The following is a 23,808-nucleotide window of genomic DNA, read 5'->3' as shown; positions in this document are numbered from 1 at the left end:
TTCACTGAGGCTTTTAACAGTTAAATTGAGAAATTAAGTCCTTCATCCTAAAATGCAAAGCCCATTAGGAAAAAATAACTTTAAGAGAGCATGTTACCTTCAGTAATACTTAAAAAAATGAAACATATGAGAAAACATGATTCTATTACATATGTAAAAGCAAAATACTGTAGATAATGGAAATCTGAAATAAAAGCAGGAAATGCTGGAAATACACAAAATATTTGGCAGTATTTATGGGGAGAGAAATAGAGTAAATGTGTCAGGACCTTTCATAAGTACTGGAAAAAGTTAGAATAGGTTTTTGAGCAAGTGAAAGGAAGGAGAATGGAAAAAAGAACAAAAGGGAAGGTCTGTGATAATGGATGGTAGGAGAGATTAAATGACAGAAGGTTTCAATGGTTCAAGACCAAAGGGAGTGGTAATGGGACAAGTAAAGTAACAAAAGACGTGTCTAGAGGAAGTGTGAATAGCAGGATTCTGAATAGCTGTTGTCCAAAAGCAAAGAGAAGGAAATAGGAGAGAAACAAGAGAGAGAGAGAGAGAGAGCAAAAGCAAATCAACATAGAAAATGGAAACAAAATGAAGGTAGAGGTTACGATCTAACATTGTTGAACTCAATGTTGAGTCCAAAGGATTCTAAAGTGCCCTGTCGAATGATGAGGTGCTGTTCCTCAAGGTTTAATGGAGCTTCAATGGAACATAGCAGAAAGCTGAGGACAGAAAGATCAGATTGGGAGCAAGATGGAGAATTAAAAAGACAGGTGACTGGAAGCTCGAGGTTCTGCTTGAGGGCTTAACGCAGGCAATGTGGTCACCTAGCCTGCGTTTGATGTCCCTATTGTAGGGGAGGACACAACATGAGCAGCAATTATAGTACACTAAATTATAAATTGTTGTTTCACCTGTAAGGTCCGTTTGGGGATTTGGATGCAGAAAAGGGTAAAAGGCCAAGTATTGTATCTTCTCTGCTTGCATGGAAAGGTGCTTCAGGGAGACAAAGGGTTGATGGGATGGCTGAGGAATGAACCATGGTATGGCGGAGGGAGGGCCTCTTCAAAAATGCTGAAAAGGGAGGAGAGGGGAAGGTGTATTGGTGCTGGCATCATGCTGGCGGTGGTGGTAATGTCGGAGGAAGACCCACTGAATAATTCTATTACATATACTTTTCAGTAATAGACATTTCTGTACGTTTTACAACAAAATTCAATACAAAGTTACATTGACAAATATCATGAACTAAATGATATTTTGGTTAGGAAAGCAATGATTCCTTGTCAGGAAAATATAATAATTTTCATAATGTTATTAGAATTTATTGTAAGGTAGAAATAGTGTGTGTGTGTGTGTGTGTGTCTGTGTGTATGGGACTTAACTGAGTTAAAGATGGCTGGTTTGTAGGCTTTGATGTATGGGAAGAGATGTTAGGCTTGAAATGTTAAATAGGTAAACATGGCTGAAGTTTTAGAATGTGGGGCGTAAAGAGAAAATTTGCATTTTTAGATAAACCAGAGTAATTTGAATTTTAAAAGAAGTGATGAAATATTACACTTAGCCAGAAGAAGCCAAACTGTGTATTTATTTTTCCCAAAGCTTACTGATAAAATTGGTATTATGAAAGGTTTTCTTTAATAGAAAAGTAGAGTTGAAAAGACATATTGGGACAATGGGATTTACATTAAAAAGGGAAAGAAACCTGTATAAAGGAGATGAGGTTATGTGTAAGAAGAAGGCATTCTAAGATCTAACAGCTGTGAAAAGACTCCAGCCCCTAAGCCTCAATTTGCTGTCTACATGAACTGAAGTGAAGAAAACTCACTTTGAATTCAACTGTTCGGGGTATCATGTCATTTTGGTTGGGTCTTTTAAAATCTACAGGCTGCATCTTCCGGTCGGTGAGCGAGGGTGCAGGGCCCACTTGCCGACGCGTAAAATGACTTGGGGTGACATTGGGCATCCCGACATCACCCCGTGTCATTTTCATTTTCAGGTCGGTGGGCGCGCAGCCAAGTTGGCTGTGTGCCTGCCGACCTGTCAACGGCCTATTAAGGCCATTAACAAAGTAAGTGAAATCATTAATGGACCTGCCTGTCCAATTTTAAGGTTGGCGGGCAGGCCGGAAGCCCTGGCGGGCTTCTGGAAAAACATGAAACCTCTACCATGGGTGGGATGAGGTTTCATGAGGGTTTTAAAAATTTCAGAATATTTTAAAATAAAAGTTATGGACATGTCCCAACTCATATGACAGTGTCACATGAGGGGACGAGGCAGCGAAATTTTTTTCTCATCTTTATTTAATGTTTCAAACCTGAGCCGAACTCCCTGAGACAGTACCCACCCACCCGCCTGCACCTGCTCCCGCACATCCCCCCTCAACGGGGGGAAAATGTTGCCCTATGTGTTTCACTGTTGCTGTAATGGAGGTGTAACTGGGAGTTAACTTAAGTAGGGGAGCTAGGCGTTATCATGGCAATAACTTGCAAACCTATGTATGTGCTTAAAACCATTTTTAAAAATTAATAAAGGTTTAATTTAGTTTTGTAAGAAGCCTATCCGACTTGGTGGTCTTATTACTATTGAATACAAGGCACACCTCTTGAATTAAATGCAAATTGTAAAATAGTTGTGGCAGTTGTTTCAAGTTTCCTTCTGGGATTTGAACAGCTCAGCATTTACTGTCCATTGTACCATAACAAAATTAGGGGCTCTTTATGGGATATATCTGAAATTCCTGGATTGGTTTGGAGTTGGTGAATCTTAAGGTTATGAGGACAAGAAGCACTTTGAATTCAGGGGTTGGTGTGAGGTTTCTTTTTAGTGGTGAGACTGCAATATGGCTTTGGCAGTTGCTAAGACTTGGCTGGGAGCTGAAGTTACAACTTTGATTGATTTACAAAAGGCAAATAAAGCTAAGCTAATGGAATTGACAGATAAGTTACAATTAGGGTTATCTGCAGGGGTAAGGAAATCAGACATTACTAAAGGTATAGCACAGTGTTTGAAATTGACAGGAATACCTGAGAGACTGAGTTCTCCAAGGGATGGTTCATTGGAATGGGCTCAAATTCAGTTGCAAATGAAAAAAACTTGAGACAGAAGCAGCAGAAAAAGAAAAGGAAAGAGAAAAGGCATTTCAAAGGGAGCAAGCAGAAAGGCAGGAAAGAGAAAAAGAGTGAGACAGAGGATTCCAGCGTAAAATGCTGGCAGTTAAAAAAGAGACACCAGGAGGCGAGGAAGGACTTATCTCCAGATCAGAACCCAGTGGGGAGCTTTTTAAATTTGTACAAGCTCTTCCAAAGTTTGAGGAAAGAGATGTTGAAGCATTCTTTATTTCATTTGGGAAAATAGCTAAACAGATGAAATGGCCACAGGAAAACCGGACATTGTTGTTACAATCCAGGTTGGTGGGTATAGCACATGAGGTTTATGCTTCACTGTCAGGAGAAATGTCGATGATCTATGACATGGTTAAAAAAAAGGCTATTTTGAGTGCATATGAGTTGGTTCCTGAGTCTTACAGGCAGAAATTTAGAAATATGAGAAAACAGCCTGGGCAAACTTAAGATCAGTTTGAAAGAGTAAAATAAAGTAATTTTGACCGGTGGATGTGGGCATTAAAGATAGAGATGACATATGCAGCTCTTAGAGAGGTAATTCTTTTGGAAGAATTTAAGATTCAATTCCTTCAGTAGTGAGAACTCATGTGAAGGAACAGAAGATTGAAATGGTAAGACAAGCAGCAGAGATAGCTGATGATTATGAGTTAGTTCATAGAGCTAAACCTTTTTTTGTCAACCTTTTAAATCAGAGAAGGATAGAAAGTGAGAAGGTGAAAGGAAGGTAGGTAGTCAGAGAAGAGGAGTAGGTGGAAATTCACAGTAAGTTTTTTTTCAGAATAAAAAGGAACATGCTGAGGGCAGAAGTGACAATTGAAAATTGAGGTGGTTTCATTGTAATAAAGTTGGACACACAAAGTCTGTGTGTTGGAAATTGCAGAGAATATCAGTTGGGATTATTGGGGTGCAGAAAAGTTCTGGAAGTAAATGTACTGTAGATTCCAAGGTTCAGGCATAGGAAAAACCAATGGTTTGTGTACAGGGAAAAGAGAAAGATTCAGTGATAGGTAAAGAAGTGGGAATGTGTTCACAATTTATCCAATGGAACTCTAAGGAGCAGGTTGCAGAAATGTTTAAAGATTTCGTATCTGAAGATGAAGTCTTTCCATGTGTACAGGGTACAGTAGGTAAAGATGTTAAAATTTTAAGAGACACAGAGGCTAGTCAATTCTTAATGATGTGAGATAGTGGAAGGTAAATTTCATTGTGGAAGGTAAATTTAAAGAGTAAGCGTAAAACAGGCAAAGTGATTGTTGGAGTAGTGGAAAAATTGCCCATTGCAGGGGTTCAATTTATTCTGGGTAATGCTATAGTTGGGTCACAGGTGTGGGTGATGCCTATGGTAGTTTAACAGCCTGTAGAAGTGTTTTCAACAGAAGTGTTGCAGAGAGAGCTTCCTGGATTGTTTCCAGATTATATGATAACAAGATCAAAGGCTCATAGGTTGAAACAAGAAGAACAGGAAGTTAAAAGGCAGGGAGAATGTGTAGTAGTCCAATTAGCTGGCACTGTGTTTGATAATATTATTCAGGAGTGAAGAACAGAAGACTACGCAGCTGAGGTGTTTAACTCAAGGCAGTTAGTGGAGCTACAGAAAAAGGATTTGCAAATAAGACAGTTATATCAGACAGCTTACTCAGAAACAGAGGCAGAATGTATTCCAGAATGTTATTACCTTAAGCGTAATGTTTGAATGAGAAAATGGCAGCCTTATCATGCTTCAGCAAATGAAAGCTGGGGGGTGGTGCATCAGATTGTAACACCATTTGGATATAGAAATGAGATTCTGAGGATCGCTCATGAAATTCCAATTTGGGGGGGGGGGGTGGCATTTAGGAAATAGAAACACACAGGAGAAAGTACAAGAAACATGTTTATTGGTTTGGGTTGCATAGGGATGTAGTCAAATTCTGTAGAACTTATCACACATGTCAGATGATAGGGAAATCACAAGCAGTGATTAAGCTGGCATCTTTCATTCTAATTCCAGCATTTGAAGAACCTTGTACTAGGGTCATGATCGATTGTGTAGGACCCCTCCCTCCCTAAGACTAAAAGTGGAAATCAGTACTTACTGACAATAATGGATGTATCTACAAGGTTTCCTGAAGAAATATTACAACAAAGAAAATTGTGGACGAGTTAACTAAATTTTTTACAAGAAAAAGAAATACAGTCAGATCAGGGTTCAAATTTCATGTCACTACTGTTTAAGGAAGTAATGAACAGTTTGGGGATAAAACAATTTAAGTCAACAGCTTGCCATCCTGAGTCACAAGGGGCTTTGGAAAGATGGCATCAAACTTTAAAAACTATGATGAGGGCGTATAGTCAGGATTATCTACAGGATTGGGATGGGGAAATTTCATTCTCGTTATTTGCTATTAGGGCCGCTCCCTATGCATTGGCCGGTTTTAGTCCTTTTCAACTAGTTTATGGTCATGACGTAAGGGGACCACTGAAATTAATTCATGAGAAATTGATAGGTCAAAATTCAGAAACTATTCTCTTGAATGGTGTAATAAACTTCAGAGAAAATTGGACAGAGCATGTGAGTTGGCTAGTGAACATTTCAAGATATCACAGCAAGTGACGAAAGTAAGGGCAGACAGGAAAGCTACAGCTCATAGTTTTGTTGCTGGGGAGAAGGCGCTAGTTCTGTTACCAGTACCGGGTGACTCGTTAAAGGCAAGATTTAGTGTGCCATACAGGATTGAAAAGAAACTGAGTGAAGCAAAATTATTTAATAAATACTCCAGCTAGAAGAAAGAAGCAGAGGGTGAATCAAGTAAATATGCTCAAAAACGGCAGAATTTTCCCAGCCCACTGATGGCAGGCAAGATAGGTGGCATGTGCAGAAATTATGACACAACCTGCTTCACAACGGCGTGAAGGCAGGTCACAATCTTCCGCTCAGCCCGCCAATGGCGGGCTGCATTTCCCACCAGTTGTCAGCGGGAAGGTAATTTTAATATGGCAAATTAAAAGGCCATCCCGCCAGGCTTTTGGAATCTCACCATATCGTCTGTTTGCGTCGGTAGGAAAACTGGCTGACGTTGTTTCACAACAGCACGCAGGCGACGTGCCCTTGGCAGCCTTCACTTTGGGGTAACTGAGGTGAATGAGCAGCAGTGTTCTCCACAGCTCACCTGTTGTTTACAAGCCTCAGGGATGCCCGGGGGGTGGGTGCAAGGGCAACTGATGCCTGGCCCTGGACGTGACTGCTGAGGGCGGGAGGGTGTCCGGGCGGGCAAGTGCTGGCCAGCGTCGGAGGTAACTGCTGAGTACTGTCTAGCCTTGGAGGCAACCGTTGTCGGTGGGGCGGGTCACATGCTGCCCTGGCGCTGCATCTGCGCGCAGGCAATCACTGTGGGGGGCAAGGTAAGCGAGGGAAATGGCCATGAATTAGGGACGCCTGTATAAACTGACCATGCCTCTGCAACTGAGACAGATCAGGCACAGCAGTGATATGATTGGGGATGGGCTCCTAGCCCGCCCGCCCATGTAAGCAATGCGGAGGCACAAAGGGCCACCAAGTGTTCCATACCTTACCTTACCCCACCCCACCTTGCACCCCACCCCCCACCTCCCCAGCACAGACTGTGAATCTGCCACCACTTTATTGGGCCGTGGAGCAGTTGGACTGCACACGTTGTATAGTTCTTTCGCCAACGCTGGCCATATAGCAGTCATTGCTGGTGGTGCTCACAGTCCCTTGCAATCTAAGCATTCTGGTTTGGACCAGTGTCCCCCATGTCGCTGGTTGGCAGGGCAACCATGCAGTGCACTCATCTCTGGCCATCCGAGGGGTGGCCAGCACTCTCCGGGAAGCATTAAGGGGCAGTCAAAGAAGGCCAGGAAAAGTGCTATGTACAGCCATCATAAACATATCTCTCTCTCTTTCTCTCTCTTTCATGCTGCAGGAGGACCATGCCAGGATCATGGATCCTGGTGACCTTGCTGTATGCCTGATGGCTTACAGAGACCTAGAAGACTGAGGAGAGAGCGACTGAAGGTCCATGCTATGCAAAGGCAGGAACAGCAACCTCATGAAGAAGGGGCAGCAGGGGCTCCTGCAAACGGCTCCTGCTGCCGAGGAGCGACAGGGAGCTCTGGCTGGCCAGTGCCTTGTGACACACGGGGTCTACAGATGCTGCCTGCCATTCCTTCAGATGACTGAGAACCAGCGTCACCGATGACTGCACATGTCTAGGGACCAGTTGGCTCACATCTGCCACTTACTGCAGGACTTGGCGCCAAGGGGACATGGAGGTCATCCACTGCCAGTGGCTGCGAAAGTGACTGCAGTGCTCAATTTCTATGCCAGTGGCTCCTGACAGGGTACCACAGGTGACCTCTGTGGGATTTCACCATCAGTCACCCACAAATGCATCCATGAGGTCACGGAGGCCATCTTCTCTAAGGCACAAAATTTTGCGCATTTTGCCCGGTATTGGGACAGCCAAGATACAAGGACCATTGGATTTGCCCTAATCTCAGGATTCCCACAGCTGCAGGGTGCGATTGACTGCACTCATGTGGCTCTCAGGTCTCCATTGCTACACTCAGTGGACTTCATCAACCACAAGGGTTTCCGCTCACTGAACGTGCAGCTGGTATGAGACCACCAGAAACGCATCCTGCAGGTGTGCGCATGGTTTCCAGGGAGTGTGCATGACGCCTACATCCTGAGTTGCTTGCAGATCCCTGCAGTCTTCCAGGGTTGATAGAGGCTGCAGGGTTGGCTTCTTGGGGACAAGGGGTACCTGCAGAGGCTGTGGTTGATGACACCTGTGCGTGGCCTCAGACTGCAGCAGAACGACACTATAATGAGGCTCATGCAGCAGCTCGCAACTTGGTGGAGCAGACTATCAGGATGCTGAAGATGCAGTTCTGGCGCCTGGACAAGTCTGGTGAAGCCCTGCAATACAGTCCGCAGAGGGTGTCATGTATCATTGTTATCTGCTGTGCCCTTTACAACCTGGTGCTGCAACGAGGAGACAAGTTGGCTGAGGAGGAGATGCAGGAGCAGCATGTCTCCTCCAATGAGGAGGACGCTGACTGGGATGAGGGTGGGGGGTCCTCGGCGGTGACACGACAGGGATAAGGCTCTTGCAATGGCTAAATGAGGCAGGCGCACCTGGGAGGCCCTCATAGCTGCCAGATTTGTGGAGGATGATGACGACATGCAGTGAGGTATCTTCATAGATCCTCACACTGTGAAAGTTTGACTCTAGTCTGGCTTATGGCAGCGCCAATACCCTCTGTGAGAATGCTCCTATCATCACATAGTCGCTCAATCGCAGGAGGATGATGACAACGACAACGTGCAGTGAGGGCACTCTATAGATCTTTACATAGCCTCTGAGAATGTCTCACTCCTGTCAGCTTGCGCTTTATGATCAGGGCCATCTCAGAGTCGCAGCCATGAAACTTTAGATGCACCTGATGCTGTGTCCGCCTTCAGCATCTCAGCCCTTCAGGAGCTGGTGCACAGCATCACAGGTCACAGATGCTGGTGGGTTGGGGGCCAGCCCCAACTTAAAGGTGCTGAAAGCACAAATAGAATGAAAGAACTCTGGCGCCTGCCCACTACATTCTGGCAGCAATGACCAACACTGCCGAGGTGGAGGCATCAGTAATGTTTCCAGGGAGTGTGAGGCTGGACCATCACTGTGATCTGAAGGCTGCACAGAGCACAGGGAAGGATCCCTGGACTGAGACACATGCCTTATATCTTGTCCAAAAAGATTTCACATCTGAGCGACAAAAACACTGCTCATCAGAACAAGGAGTCACAGGCAGGGAGATATTATTAGGAGTTTATTGACAATAGTGAACAGTTTGTACAATTGATCAACACCAATAACCAAGCTGTGCAACTACTTTTACCTAACTTTCCTAACCCAACTGCTATGTCTTGGTGCTCACCGGATATCTACAGCAGTGGCGGAGGCTGTCTGCTGACTGTGACACCCCGTCTGTGATGACTTTGGCGCGCATCCTCTGGTCCTCTGAAGGGCCAAGAAATGGTAGGCCCTGGCCTGCTTTCAGGGTCTTGCTGTGTGGCAGTTGCACCCTCCTCAGCCTGTGAAGCTGGGGCTGCGGAGGTCGCACGGAGGGGATTTGGATGGGCCGGTCACTCCCAGGGTCACCTGGGTGGATGGCCCCGGAGTGTGGACCTGCTAATCCTCCTCCCTGTGAGTGCCTGAGAGTCCCTGGCTGACTCCGTGGGTGGAAGGAGTAGCTAGAGTGAGATTGAGATGCCCAGCACCCCTCTCATGTACGGACTGTTGGAGGCCAACTATGGCATCAGCGATGAAGTTAAACCCATGCAGCAGTGCAGACGTGACGTCCTGGACCAAGGTCTCCATGGCGGCCACCATCCTGCCAGTGTTGACCTCGGTGTGTTGCAATGGCGGAGCTATCACCTCAGCCTGAAGAAGGATGGACTCCTCCATTGTGCCTTGCAATCTATGGAGTGCAGCAGACATCCCTTTCTGATGTTCCCTAGCTTTCCTTTGCAGCTCCAGCAACTGTAACATGACCGAGTCCAGAGGCTCGTCATCTGACTCGGATTCAGCAATGCTCTGCCTCCAGCAGTCCTCCAAGTGCCGGGGACATGGGAAGTCCCTGTCTCTGCCTGACATGGATCAGAAAGTGCGATGTGCTCACCAGATAGTGAGCCCGAGGCTACTTTAAAACTAGGTCCCACTGAGGTGTATGTCTCTGTGCTGGTGGAGGGTGTGGGTGAGTGCTGTGAAGGGTCTTCAGGAAGGGTACCTTCAGATTCCTCTTCAAAGATTTCTTTGGGGCTTGATAGGAGGCGCTGGACACTGTCGGCTGTTTGGCAGATGTGCCTTAGTGCATGGCAGTAGTTTGTGAAAGAGGACACATCAATCACAGCATGGTTGTCTGACGGATGTTGCACTGCTGGATCCTCACTTGGTAGAGCAGTGCCGACCTCACTGTCAGCACAGGGCCAGTCCCGGACATTGCTAGCCAGCTGGATGGCTCTGTTTTCAAATCCTGTCAGAACTTTGATCTCTGGCAACTCTCCACCTGTCTGCGACCTTTCCCTCCTGTTGCACGCCAGCTTGTCCTGCATGGACAGAGATGAGGAGAGTGTATCAGGATGCCTGCCGGGCCAGATGATAAGTATGCCTGGCCTGTGTGGGGTTGAGTGGTCCAATGTACAGGAGGACAATGATGGTGTGTGTGAAAGAGTGAATGGTGATGTCCCTTGCACAGGCAGTGAGTGAGGGCCCTGTGAATGTGTGATGGGTTTGTGAGTGTGAGAGTTGGGAGTGATGAGAAGAATGACTTACCCTGGCAGAACTGAGGAGATCATTCATCTTTTTGCAGCACTGGGTGGCTGTCCTCCACCGCAGGGCATTTGTGCTGACCACCGCTGTCACTGCCTCCCAAGCTGGCTTGGTGATTTTGCTGCCCATCCACAGCCAGAGCAGGGGTAGAGCACACCCCGGTGAGCCTCCACGGCATCCAGCAGTCACTCGAGGGACCCGTCGTTGAAGTGAGGGTTTTTTTTTTGCTATGCTGGCCATGTCTCCCGGGCAGCAGTGGTGAGCTGGTGGTGATGAGTGCTTTGCTGGCAGCTGCCTTTTAAAGATGGCAGCCAGCGTGATGCAACAGTGGGATGATGGCAGGCAGGCGACCGAGAGCCCACTTCCCATGGAAATGGTGTGTTTCATGGGAGTGTATAAATAATGAGGTGGGTTCAGGATGATACGGCTTGAAAACTTGCTATTTTCGTCGGGGGGTAGCACTCCATTTCCCAGAACCTGCAGTTCTGGGAAAATTTCGCCCAAAGTGCTTTGACAGGGAAGAGGAGCAAAAGGAGGTATTAGTGGTGGTAGATAATAAGAAAGGGGTAGAAATGCAGGATTCTGAAATTGATTTTCCTCTAATCAAACTAGATAATGAGCAGGTACTTGAAAATTTAAATGTAATTTTGAGTTACCTTCCAGACAGGTGTCATTTGGGGAAGCTATTGTAATCAAAAAAGGTTACGTGTGGGAATAAGCTGGTAAGAACAAAATTAGCTATACATGATGTATGTGTAAGAGTTTCATCTTTGATAAGGCAACATCCTTATAGATTAAATCTGGCAAGGTTATCACAAGTACAGAAAGGAATCAAATTCATGCTTCAAAATGATATCATTCTGTCTAGCTGCAGTAACTGGAGTTCGCCTATTGTGGTGGTACCGAAAACAGATGGAACACAAAGACTGTGTGTGAATTATCGAAAGGTGAATGCAGTGACAAAAGCGGATTTGTATCCTAATGGTTGGAAGATTACATTGAGAAAGTGGGATAATCCAAATTTATCACAAAGATTGACTTGCTAAAAGGATATTGGCAAGTACCGTTATTGAAGTGAGCAAAGAAGATATCATTTTTGTAACCCCAGATGGACTATTTCTGTTTAAAGTCATGCCAGTTGGTGTGAAAAATGCACCTGCAACATTTCAAAGACTGACAAACAAAGTAACTGCAAGTCTGAGCAATTGTGCTGTTTATATTGGTGACTTGATAGTTTTTATTCAGGTGTGGGAGGAGCATTTACAGCATCTGGAAGAATTATTTTGTTGATTACAAGAAGCTAATTTGGTGATGAACTTGGCTAAAAGTGAATTTGCAAAAGCACAAGTTACGTATCTAGGCCATACCAATGGACATGGTAAGGTGGATCTGAAAGATGGGAAAGTTAACGCTATCGTGGATTTCCCTGTGTCTACAACAAAATGGGAAGTTTTGAGATTTCTGGGCATGATTGAGTTTTACCGGAAATTTGTACCAAATTTTAGCAGTGTGGTTGCTCCATTGACTGAACTATAATAAAAGAACAATAAGTTTTAACGGACACAGGAGTATCAAAAGGCATTTGACAGTTTGAAGACTGTATTAACTACAACAGCAATTATGCCAAGCAATTTAAGTTGGCTGTTGACTCAAGCGATATAGGCATTGGGGTGCGTACTGTTACAAGAAGACAAAAATGGAATTGAAAAACCAATAGGATATTTTTCATGAAAGTTGAATGTACAACTGAGAAGATATTTAACGATCGAAAAGGAAACTTTGGGTCTGGTGTTAGCATTGCAGCATTTTGAAATTTACATTGCAAACAATTCTTCAGAAACAATTGTTTATACAGACCACATTCCTTTAAAGTTTCTGGACAAATTTCAAGACAGAAGTGCATGGCTATTCAGGTGGAGTTTATTACTGCAACCATTTGATTTACAGATTATACATGTGGCTAGACGAGAAAATCTGATTGCAAGTGCATTGTCAAAAGTTTGAGGGTTAAAGGGAAAATCGGACATTTAAAACCTGCACCACTGGGCTAGAATGATTTCTGTTGATACCAAGGATTTGCATATGTATCTGATAATGTTATAGTGTAAGCTGTCTTTTTAAGAAAATGAAGCCGTCTTTTTAAATTATGATGGCTCATTTTTTAGTGAGGAGGGGATGTCAGGAAAATATAATAATTTTCATAATGTTATTGGAATTTATTGTAAGGTAGAAATAGTGTGTGTCTGTGTAGGGGAGGAGGGAGGACTTAATTGGATTATAGACAGCTGGTCTGAAGGCTTTGATGTTTCAGAAAGGAAGCTAGATTTGAATTGTTAAATAGGTAAACAAGGCTGGAGTTTTAGAATGTGAGGTGTAAAGGGAACATTTGCATTTTTAGACAAACCAGAATTTGAATTTCTAAAGAGGTGGTAAAATGTTACACTTGGCCAGAAGAAGCCAAACAGTGCATTTATTTTTCCCAAAGCTTACTGATAAAATTGGTATTATGAAAGGTTTTCATTATTAGAAAAGTAGAGTTGAAAAGACATATTGGGACAATGGGATTTACGTTAAAAAGGGAGAGAAACCTATATAAAGGAGACAAAGTTATGTGTAAGAGGAAGGTATTCTAAGTTCTAACAAGTGTGAAAAGCCTCCAGCCTCTAAGCCTCAAGTTGCTGACTTTACACGAACTGAAGTGAAGAAAACTCACTTTGAATTCTACTGTTCAAGGTATCATGTTACTTTGCCTGGGTCTTTTGAAATCTGTGTTTTACTGTTGCCTTAACAGAGGTGTAACTGGGAATTAGAATAACTAAGGGAGCTAGGAGTTATCATGGTAGTAACCTGTAAACCTGTGTATATGCTTAAAACTATTTTTTAAATTAATAAAGTTTTAATTTGCTTTTGTAAGTAACTTATAAGACTCGGTGCTCTTATTACTACTGAATTCAAGGCACGCATCTCGAAAAAAATACAAATTGTAAAATAGTTGTAGTAATTGTTTCAAGTTACCCTCTGGGATTTAAACAGCTCAGCATTTACCATCACTGTGCCACAACATTCCTTTAATATAAATTACCAAATTTTGACATCACTTGATTATGAGAATACCCTAATGCTCATTCTTGAAATGTCACATGATGAGATACAATGCAATGAAATTCAAAAAGAAAGATTTGCAGCAGTGCAATATAAAGTGATACAGACGGAACATCATTTTTAAATAGGGGCTTCATAATCTAGGAATTTCAAACATCATTAGATTTCTGTCAGTTTGTCATCATTTTCTTTTGCTTGCTAGCATGTTATATCCTTTACATTTCAGTGCAAAAAACATGTTCTGCAATAATGGCACCTTTTCTTCTTTGGATAACCAACACAATTTGTCAGAAATTACAACTGTGAATTTCAGGCAGAATGCTGTTATTTGCAGGGATAACTACGTGGAAAATAATCAGTGTAAGAGAAAGAACCAACAGAAAGGGTGTTCTATGTTAAACGAAGCAATGAATTACCAAGAATATACAGCACAGAAACAGGCCATTTGGCTCAATCAGCTGTGCTGGCCTTTATGCTCCACTTGACTCTCCTCCCATCTTTCCTCATCTAACTTGAGAGCATAATCCTCTATTCCCTTCTCCCTCATACACTTTTTCAGCTTCCCCAAACTGTACTACAGCATGTTAATCAGGAAAAGAAAAATTTACAAATCTATCCACACGCTGCTTATCTACAATATGAAGGCAAATTATATATTAGAGAGTACAAATTGAAACAGATCATTTAATTATAGGAAGGCTTTAATTTCCTTTGAAAGGGTACAGAACTGAGCAATGAGTTTTCGCAGAGTTCCATAAATCCATCACCAATAGTAAAGCCTGTTCCAATGATCCTTCATAGATGCATCTGCCAGAATTTACAAATTTGGCTGCAGGATGCATCTCTTTGACTAGAGATCATCTTCCTACTGCATCTGGCTGCTGCAGCTCATAAAGCTAAGCAGATTCTTCTCTCTGCTGACACACAGAACCTCTGCTATTTGTCTGTGATAGTCATTGATTTGTAGGGAAGCCTGTAACCTGATCTCAACAATGACTTCCTCTGCCATCTACAGCATAAAATGCATTTACCTTTCATCCAGGCAGAAATGCTAATTAGCTATCCTTGATTCCAACTTTGCTTCATAATAGAAACAAATGGACAGTTTTCAGCATAACTTTACAACCCAATGCTAACAAAGCCTTCCTAGGACTTTGGGAGGCTGAGTCTACTCATTGTAAAATCAGAGACTGCTGCCATTGTCTCCTAGTATAAATGCCTTGCACTTCCTTCACAGTAAAACAATCTCAGCCTTCCTTTGATCTCTAACAATCAAACCACTCATGCTTATGTCAGACAGACTGAAGAACGGGTCACATGGCCCCTCATCATTTACCCTAAATTTAAAGCTACCGTCTCAAAATATAATAATCTTATGAACCTCACAATTGTAATACCAGCACATCCACTATCACTGCAGCTATCTTTTTTAGAACCTGAGGATGTAGACCATCAAGCCCTGGAGATTTGTCAGATTTGAGTTGCGTTTCGCCTTGAGTTTCTTGAGTACTTTTCCTCTGCTGCTATGAATTACCTTAGTTTCCTCATTCTTATTGGCCCCTAGGTTATCCTCTATTTCTGTTAGGTAACTTATGTCTTCTATTTTGAAGACAGACACAAAATATTTGTTCAAGGTCTCTGCCATTTCCACATTCCTTCTGATAATTTCTCTTGTCTCTGCTTCTAAGGGACCAACATTTACTTTAGCTACTCTCTTCCTTTTTATATGCTTCTAAAAGCTCTGACAATCTGTTTTTATATTCTTGGCTAGTTTACTTTCATAATTTGCTTTTTCCATTTTTAACACTTTTTGGTGGCCCTTTGCTGACTTCTAAAGGTCCCGTTTGCTGCCACCACAACAACAGGGGATGCACTCATTGGACATGTTGCCACCAGTGCCTGTGACATCACTGCCAGTGATGCTGCAGATAGATGCCCACATCAAAGAATACGACCATCTGTATTATTCAACAATATAAAGATATTTTAACAAGTCAGCACCAATAAAATTCTTTTTTTTCACCAAAGTTAAGGATTGCAGTTTTCACAGGGCAGAATCTCCTGTTCGGCCTCACCACACGTCATTCTGATCTTTGGTTCGGTGGGTGCACACTGGAGTTGGCTGCGCGCCTGCCGAACTGTCAAAGGCCTGTTAAGGCCATTAATAAGCTGATTAAAGTGATTGTCAGGACTGCCTGTCCAACCTTAAGGTTGGCGGGCAGGCGAAGAGCCCAGGCAGCCTTCGCATTTTTCATGAAGCCTCATCCATGGACAGGATGAGGTTTCATGAAGAATTTATTAATGAAATAAATTTTTTTATCAAAATTCATAAACATGTCACATGAGGGGACATGTCTGAATAATTTTCTTTTTTCTTTTTTTCATTGTTTCATAACAAAATTAATCTCCCTGAGGCAGCTCTGTGCGCGTGAAAGAGCACAGGCCCCAACCCTCCCTCCTCCCCCCGCCTGTACAGGTGGCGCTGAGCACTACCAGGTGCCTTAATTGGCTTGCCCACGTAAAATGGCATCACGCAATCGATCATGGGCGGTGATCAGCTCCACGTCCGCCCGTGCCTGCTCCCAACCGACCCATCCGATGGGGAGAAAATTCTCCCCACAGAATATTGAACCCCAAAACACCAGTTATAAATTCTGGGAGCGTGACTGCAATTTGTTCACCACCCTGCTTGCTGCCTCACTGGCTGCCCCACTCCTCACTACCGCCCTCTCATTCACCATCCTGCTTCTTTGCTGTCTACAGGCAGCGAGTGGAGCATCAAGCAAAGTGGCTAGCAAAGTGGCAAATGCGTTGCAAACAAAGCAATGAGTGTGGTGAGCAAGTACATGGTGAGTGCTTTATGGGCTCACAATGATATGTCAACAGCAACATGCATGCATTCTTAACCTCCTTAGTAAGTCACAGATGGATCTTTCTCACTGAGTTTTTTTTCAATAGAACGTATTTTTGCTGGATATCTTGAATTGTTTCTTTAAATGTTTTCCACTGCTTATTTACTGCCATACCTTTTAAAGTCTATTTCCCCAATCAACCATAGCCAGCTCTCCCCTCATATCTATGTAATTGGCTTTGTTTAAGTTTAGGTTCTTGTTTGTGATTGGAGTACGTCATTTTAAAACTTAATGTGGAATTCAATTGTATTATGATCACTATTTCCCAGTGAATCTTTTAGTCTGATATTACTAATCAGCCCTGCCTCATTGCATACTAGATCTAAAATAGCTTTATTCCTAGTTGGTTCTACAACATATACTCCAAAAAACTGGCATGAAAGCATTCTATAAACTCATCTTCCAGAGCACCTTTGCCAATTTGACTGTTTGAGTCTACATGAAGAATAAAGACCACCACAACTACTACATTGGTTTTGTTACAAGATCTAATAATTTCTTGCTTAATGCTCTGTCCAATAGTATAACTACTATTAGGGCAGCCAATATCCTTTCTCATTAATAGCCTCATATTATCCTTTAATATCAGGGCTACCCCTTCCATTTTTCATTCTCTCTATCTTTTCGAAAAGTTGCATACCCTCAATATATCTATTTCTCAACCTTGGTCTCTTTGCAACCATGTCTCTGTACTGGCGATTAGATCTAAAACATTTATTTCTATCTGTCTTATTACAGATGCTCTGCACATTCAGATAAAATAATTTCAGTTTTATTTTTATTCCCTTCTTGGATCTTACTCTCTGATGCACTATTATCCTCTACCTCTTCCTGTCCCACTCAGCTTGTCTTTACTCATATCAATTTACTTTTCTATTGCCTCAAGGTTTATCTTTGGATTTCTAACTCTCCCTTCACCCAAACACTCCTCCCCTCCTTGGTTTAAAACCATCTTCCCTACTCTGACCATATTTGCTGCTGCATTCTTATGTTTATACAATCCGTTCCTTCCTGTCACACCATGGCTACTATTACCTGTATCACTACCTGCACTGTTGCCTTTTCTTTCCAAATTTCCAAACCTCCCCTCATGTGAACCTCCCATCCCTATTCTTTAGTTTAAAACAAATCCTATTGGCTTGCAGTGTTTAGTTGAGCGGTATAAGCGATGGTTAACGACAGGATTGGTAAGGGGGTCTTGTGGTGCATTGGCAGGGTCCCGCTTTCTGGGGCAGAAACTCAGGGTTCAAATCCCAAGCCTAGACTTGGTGGCCATGGAAAGTGCACACATGATGTGGTTGAATAGGCTGATAATCAAACTGGGGATCCTTCTACCACCTCCCCACTTTTCCCCAAAGCTTGTGTGTATATGTGAAGGTGCACAAAATGAAAACATTTGAGTGCACATCAGGAATTCAGATGCACATGAAATCCCTATATTAATAGAATTATTTAATGAATGCCAAAATCAGATGTTGGCACCTGTTAAGGATGTGGTGTAGAAGCAGGTTGGAAGGTAAAAATTGCTAATTGAAAGGGCAGTAATTGTATTTGTAAAGTAGGAGCAGCAAATGAGGATTTGTACAAAGAAAATTGTTCATTGTAACCATTGGAAATTGATTGAGAAGGTTGGGAGATAGAGATAATGAACAACAATTTTTCCAAATATGGAAATTTGGTCAAATCAGTTAAAAGACTTGCATATGATGGAGCTAAATCCAGGGGAGGTGAAGTTAGAAAAGGCACGTGAAAGAATGATTGCAATAAGTAAATATGATACTTGATTGCAGAGCGCTAGAAGTGGAAGGTGCATGCAGTGGAAGTTTTTTTATATTTGTTCATGGGATGTGGGCGTCATTGGCTAGGCTAGCCAGCGAGGCCAGCATTTATTGCGCATCCCTAATTTCCCTTGTTCAGAGGGCATTTAAGGATCAACCACATCGCTGTGGGTCTAGAGTCACACGTAGGCCAGATCAGGTAAGGATGGCAGATTTCCTTCCCTAAAGGATATTAGTGAACCAGTTGGGTTTTTACAACTATTGGCAATGGTTTCATGGTCATCATCAGTCTTTTAATTCCAGATTGATATTGAATTAAAATTTCACCATCTGCTGTGGTGGGATTCCAACCTGGGTCCCCAGAGTATTAATCTGGGTCTCTGGAATACTAGTCCAGTGACAATACCACTGTGCCACCACCTTCCCTAGAAGTCTTCAGGTAAAGAAACAAAGACTCACAGCATGAGGAAAAGGATTGTGAGTGCAGCAGAGAAGGTGTTGGAGTGGATTGCTTACCAGCACAGGAGGAAATGTTCACAAGTAAGAATGATTGCAAAGGATCTGGCAAAAATGCCCATCATTATTGGCACCAGCTGACCGCACAGGTTGACCAGTAACGTTACGTGAATTGAAATACAGTGATCCCTGACTGGTGCTCATTTCCTGCATACTGGGGAGCCAGTTTTCTTCATTAGCTCTGTAAGAGGATGGGAACTTATATTTGAAGTTCTCTTTTCTAAAGAAAACAAGACACGCATCTCTAACGTTTTGCTGATACCTGAAATAATTACTTCATTGCTCAGTTCTGTACCTTTTCAAGGGAAATTAAAGACTTGCTATGATATGTTTCAACTTACAGATTCTGGCAGATTCAGCTCTGAAGAATCATTGGAACAGGCTTTTTTTTACAGCTAGTGGTGGATTTACGAAACTCTGTTAAAACTGAGGAAAGTGCTTAGTGACAGTCACTTAAAATTACTACTCAATGGAACAGGTATACTGAAATGCACTGGAAGCTGAAAGCAACTGTGGACTGTTTTCTAAAAGGGATGTAATTCCGTGCGGAATGCAATCTGTGATAAGTACAAAAGGAGTATGTTCCTCTCTGTAGTTCAAAGTATAAGTTGTCTACAAAAACAAAATAGCATTTAGTCAATTGTGATTTTAGTCATTTGTTACAGTATAGGTTTTAAAACGTAAAATCGGTCTTCGCTATAGAGGATACATGTAACATCCCAGAAATAGCTTTAAATCAGGAATTGGGAGGGAAGGAATCAGGAAAATTACAATCACCAGGGAAGTGGTACTTAGCAAATTGCTGGAGCTGCGGGCTGACAAATCCCTGGGTCCTGATGGACTTCATCCTCAGGTCTTAAAAGAAGTGGCTAGTGAGATAGTTGATGTGTTGGTTTTAATTTTCCAAAATTCCCAAGATTCGGGGAAGGTGCCATTAGATTGGAAAATAGTAAATGTAACTCCTTTATTCAAAAAGAGAGGGAGACAGAAAGCAAAAGACTACAGGCCAGTTAGCTTAATATCTGTCATAGGGAAAATATTAGAAACTATCATTAAAGACATTATAGCAGGGCAGTTAGATAAATTCAAGGCAGTCAGGCAGAGTCAATATGATTTTGTGAAAGGGAAATCAGGTTTAACCAATTTATTGGAGTTCCTTGAAGGAGTCACAAGTGCCAGGAAATGATCATCTCCAACAAGAGAGAATCTAACCATCGCCCCTTGACATTCAATGGCATTAACATCGCTAAATCCTCCACTATCAACCTTCCGGGGGTTACCATTGACCAGAACTGGACTAGCCATATAAACACCGTGGATACAAGAGTAGGTCAGAGACTAGGAATCTTGTGGCAAGTAACTCACCTCCTAACTCACCAAAGCCTGTCCACCATTCCAAAGACACAAGTCAGGAGTATGATGGAATTCTCTCTACTTGCCTTAATAAGTGCAGCTCTAGCAACATTCAAGAAGCTTGACACCATCCAGGGCAAAGCAGGCTGCTTGATTGGCATCCCATTCACAAACATTCTCTCCCTACACCACCGACAAACAGTACCAGCAGTGTGTACCAGCTACAAGATGAACTGCAGGAACTCACCAAGGTTCCTTAGGCAGCACCTTCCAAACCCACAATCACTACCATCTAGAAGGACAAGGACAGCAGATACATGGGAACACCAACACCACAGAGAAGCTCCCCTCCAAGCCATTCACCATCCTGACTTGGAAATATATCACTGTTTCTTCATTGTTGCTGGGTCAAAATCCTGGAACTCCCTCCCTGACAGCACTGTGGGTGTATCTAAACCACAGGGACTGCAGCGGTTCAAGAAGGCAGCTCACCACCACCATCTCAAGGGCAGTTAGGGATGGGCAATAAATGCCGGCCTACCCAGTGATACCCACATCCATAAATGAATTTTTTTTAAAAGAGTTGCCTGTGCTGTGGATAAAGGGGAACCAGTGAATGTACTGTAGTTGGATTTCCAAAAGGCATTTGATAAGGTGCCACATCAAAGGTTATTGTGGAAAATAAAAGCTCATGGTGTAGGGGGTAACATATTGGCATGGATAGAAGATTGACTAGCTAACAGGAAACAGAGCATATCCATAAATGGGTCTTTTTCTGGTTGGCAGGATGTAATGTGTAGTTGACACAGGGATCATTGCTGGGGCCTCAACTTCTTACCATTTATATAAAATACTTGGATGAAATGACAGAAGGTATGGTTGCTAAATTTGCATATAATAAAAAGGTAAGCGGGAAAGTAAGTTGTAAAGAGGAAATAAGGAGGCTACAAGGGGACATAGATTGTTTACGTGGGAAAAGATCTGGCAAATGGAGTAAAATGTGGGCAAATGTGAAATTGCCCCTTTTGGAAGGAAGAATAAAAAAGAAGCATATTATCCAAGAGAGATTGCAGAACTCTGAGGTTTAGAGTGATCTGGTGTCCTAATGCATGAATTACAAAAGGCTAGTATGCAGGTACAGCAAATAATTAGGAAAGCCAATAGAATGCCATAATTTATTGTGAGAGGAATTGAATATAAAAGTACAGAGGTTGTGCTTCAGTTGTACAAGACATTGGTGAGACCACATCTGGACTACTATGTACAGTATCAGTCTCCTTATTTAAGGAAGGGTGTAAATGCATTAGAAGCAGTTCAGAGGTGGTTTATTAAACTAATACCAAGAATGGGCAGGTTGTCTTATGAGGAAAGATTAGACAGGCTAGGCTTGTGACCGCTGGAGTTTAGAGGGACAAGTGGTGACTTGATTGAAACCTTTAAGATCCTAAGGGATCTTGAATGGGTGGATGTGGATAGAATGTTTCCTTTTGTGGGAGAATCTACAACTAGGGGTCACTGTTTCAAAATAAGGGATCACCTATTAAAGACAGAGATGAGAAAAAATTATTTCTCTCAGAGGGTAGCGCGTCTTTGGAACTCCTTTCTTCAAAAGGCAGAAGAAGCAGGGTCTTTGAATGTTTTCAAGGCAGAGGTAGATAGATTCTTGATAAACAAGGAGATGAAAGGTTATCCAGCATAGGTGGAAGGTTATAGTCAGATTAGCCATAATCTTATTGAGTAGCGGAGCAGACTCGAAGGGCCAGGTCACCACCTGCTCCTAACTTGTATGTTCACACTTATGTTCATAAATCCTGATATGTTATTCTTTCAGCTATTAACTGGAAGTTCAAACTTCTTTTTAAAAGGTTATTGGTCTCTACAAAGATCATAGCACTGGCAATGATTTTCCAACAATCACAAGACTCTGGAATAGTCCCAGCAGTTTGGAAGTTAGCAAATGTAACACCGCAATTTAAAAAAGGAGGTGCAGCAGTGTCAGGGACCTATAGGTCAGTTAGCCTGATCAGTCATCTTGAAAATGCTGGAATCTATTATAAAAGAAATCTTAACAATGCACTTAGGAAAGCATTATATGATTAGAACAAGTCAACAGGGCTTTACAAAAGGGAACTCCTTTTGAGAAATTTATTAGATTTTTTTGAGTATGTAATTTAGCTGGCAGATAAAGGGGAACCAGCAGATGTAGTATATTTGGATTTTCAAAAGGCATCTGATAAGGTGCCACACAAAAGGTGCCACACAAGTTAAGGGTTCATGGAGTTGGGGGCGAGATATTGGCATGGATAGAGGATTGTTTACAGGACAGGAAGCAAGACCTTAGCAGGACCATGGCTAACATCCTTGCAGGGAGATTTGCTGTTGGGGAGGGTTTAAACGGGATCGGCTGGGAGATGGGACCCGGGAAGGGAGCTCAGATTGGAGGGAAGCAAATCTAGTAACATGGAGTAGAAAAGTAGTAAGCAAAATTAGAAGGCAGAGAAAGTGAAGGCAAGCATCAAATAGGATCAGAATGTGGAATAATGTTAAAAAACAAAGTTAAGGGCACTCTATCTGAATGCACACAGCATTCACAATAAGGTAGATGATTTGAAGGCACAAATAAAGGTAAATGGGCATAATTTAATTACCATGACAGAAAAGTGGTGACAGAGTGACCGAGGCTCAGAACTTAATATTCAAGGCTATTTGCCATTTAGGAAGGATAGGCAAAAAGAAAAAGAAGTTGAGGTAGTGGTGTTGATAAGGGATTAGGTCAGTATATTAGTGGAGAAGATTACATCAAAGGATCAACATATAGAATCAGTTTGGGTGCAGATAAGAAACAGCAAAGGGCAGCAAACATTAGTGGGAGTTGCTTACACGCCACCAAACTGTAGTAATAATGTTTGGCACAGTATAAATCAGGAAATTAGAGTCACATGTAACATGGATAATGCAGTAATAATGGGTGACTTTAATTTACATATACATTGGGTAAACCTAATTATCACTAATGCTGTGGAGGATGAATTCCTGAGCTATGTATGAGATGGGTTTCTGGTGTAGTATGTTGAAGCGCCAACTAGGGATCGGGCTATTTTAGATTTAATGTTATGTAATGAGGAAGGGTTAATTAATAAGATTGCTATAAAGGAGACTAAGAAATAGTGACCATAATATGATAGAATTTTACATTAAGTTTGAAAGTCATTTAGTTCATTCTGAAACTAGGGTCTTAAATCTGAACAAAAGAAACAATGAAGGTGAGGAGCAAGTTGGCTATGGTGGATTGGGAAAATATACTAAAAGGTTTGACGGTAGACTGGCAATGGCTAGTATTTAAAGAAGTATTACATGGTCTACAAAAAAATATATATTCCTCTAAGACACAAAAACCCAACAGGAAAGGTGAATCAACCATGGCTAACGAAAGGAGTTAAAGATTTCATTAGATCAAAGGAACTGGCTTATTAGGTTGCCAGAAAAAGTGGTAAGGCCAAGGATTGGGAACAATTTAGAATCCAGCAAAGGAGGACCAAGAAACTGATAAAGAATAGGAAAAGAGAGTATGAATTCAAGCCAGCGAGGAACATAGGCCAGGATTTTATGGCCCCTGCCACAGTGTGTCTCCCCCACCGGCGGATGCGGCGAGTCATTTAAATCTCTATTCAATTTGGTGGGACCGTAATATCCCACCAGGTGGGAG

At 42.4% G+C, this 23,808-nt stretch overlaps 1 protein-coding gene across 1 annotated transcript in view; it reads right to left on the bottom strand.

The window, feature by feature from the left end:
- The window catches only part of LOC121276004 (cilia- and flagella-associated protein 69-like), a 153,223-nt gene that overhangs the window by 118,017 nt on the left and 11,398 nt on the right, over positions 1-23,808 (bottom strand). The window lies entirely within an intron of this gene.

Source organism: Carcharodon carcharias, chromosome 3, assembly GCF_017639515.1.
Source record: "Carcharodon carcharias isolate sCarCar2 chromosome 3, sCarCar2.pri, whole genome shotgun sequence".
NCBI classification, from domain to species: Eukaryota; Metazoa; Chordata; class Chondrichthyes; order Lamniformes; family Lamnidae; genus Carcharodon; species Carcharodon carcharias.
Note: the sequence above shows the minus strand (reverse complement) of the source record. Positions and strands in the feature narration are given on the sequence as shown.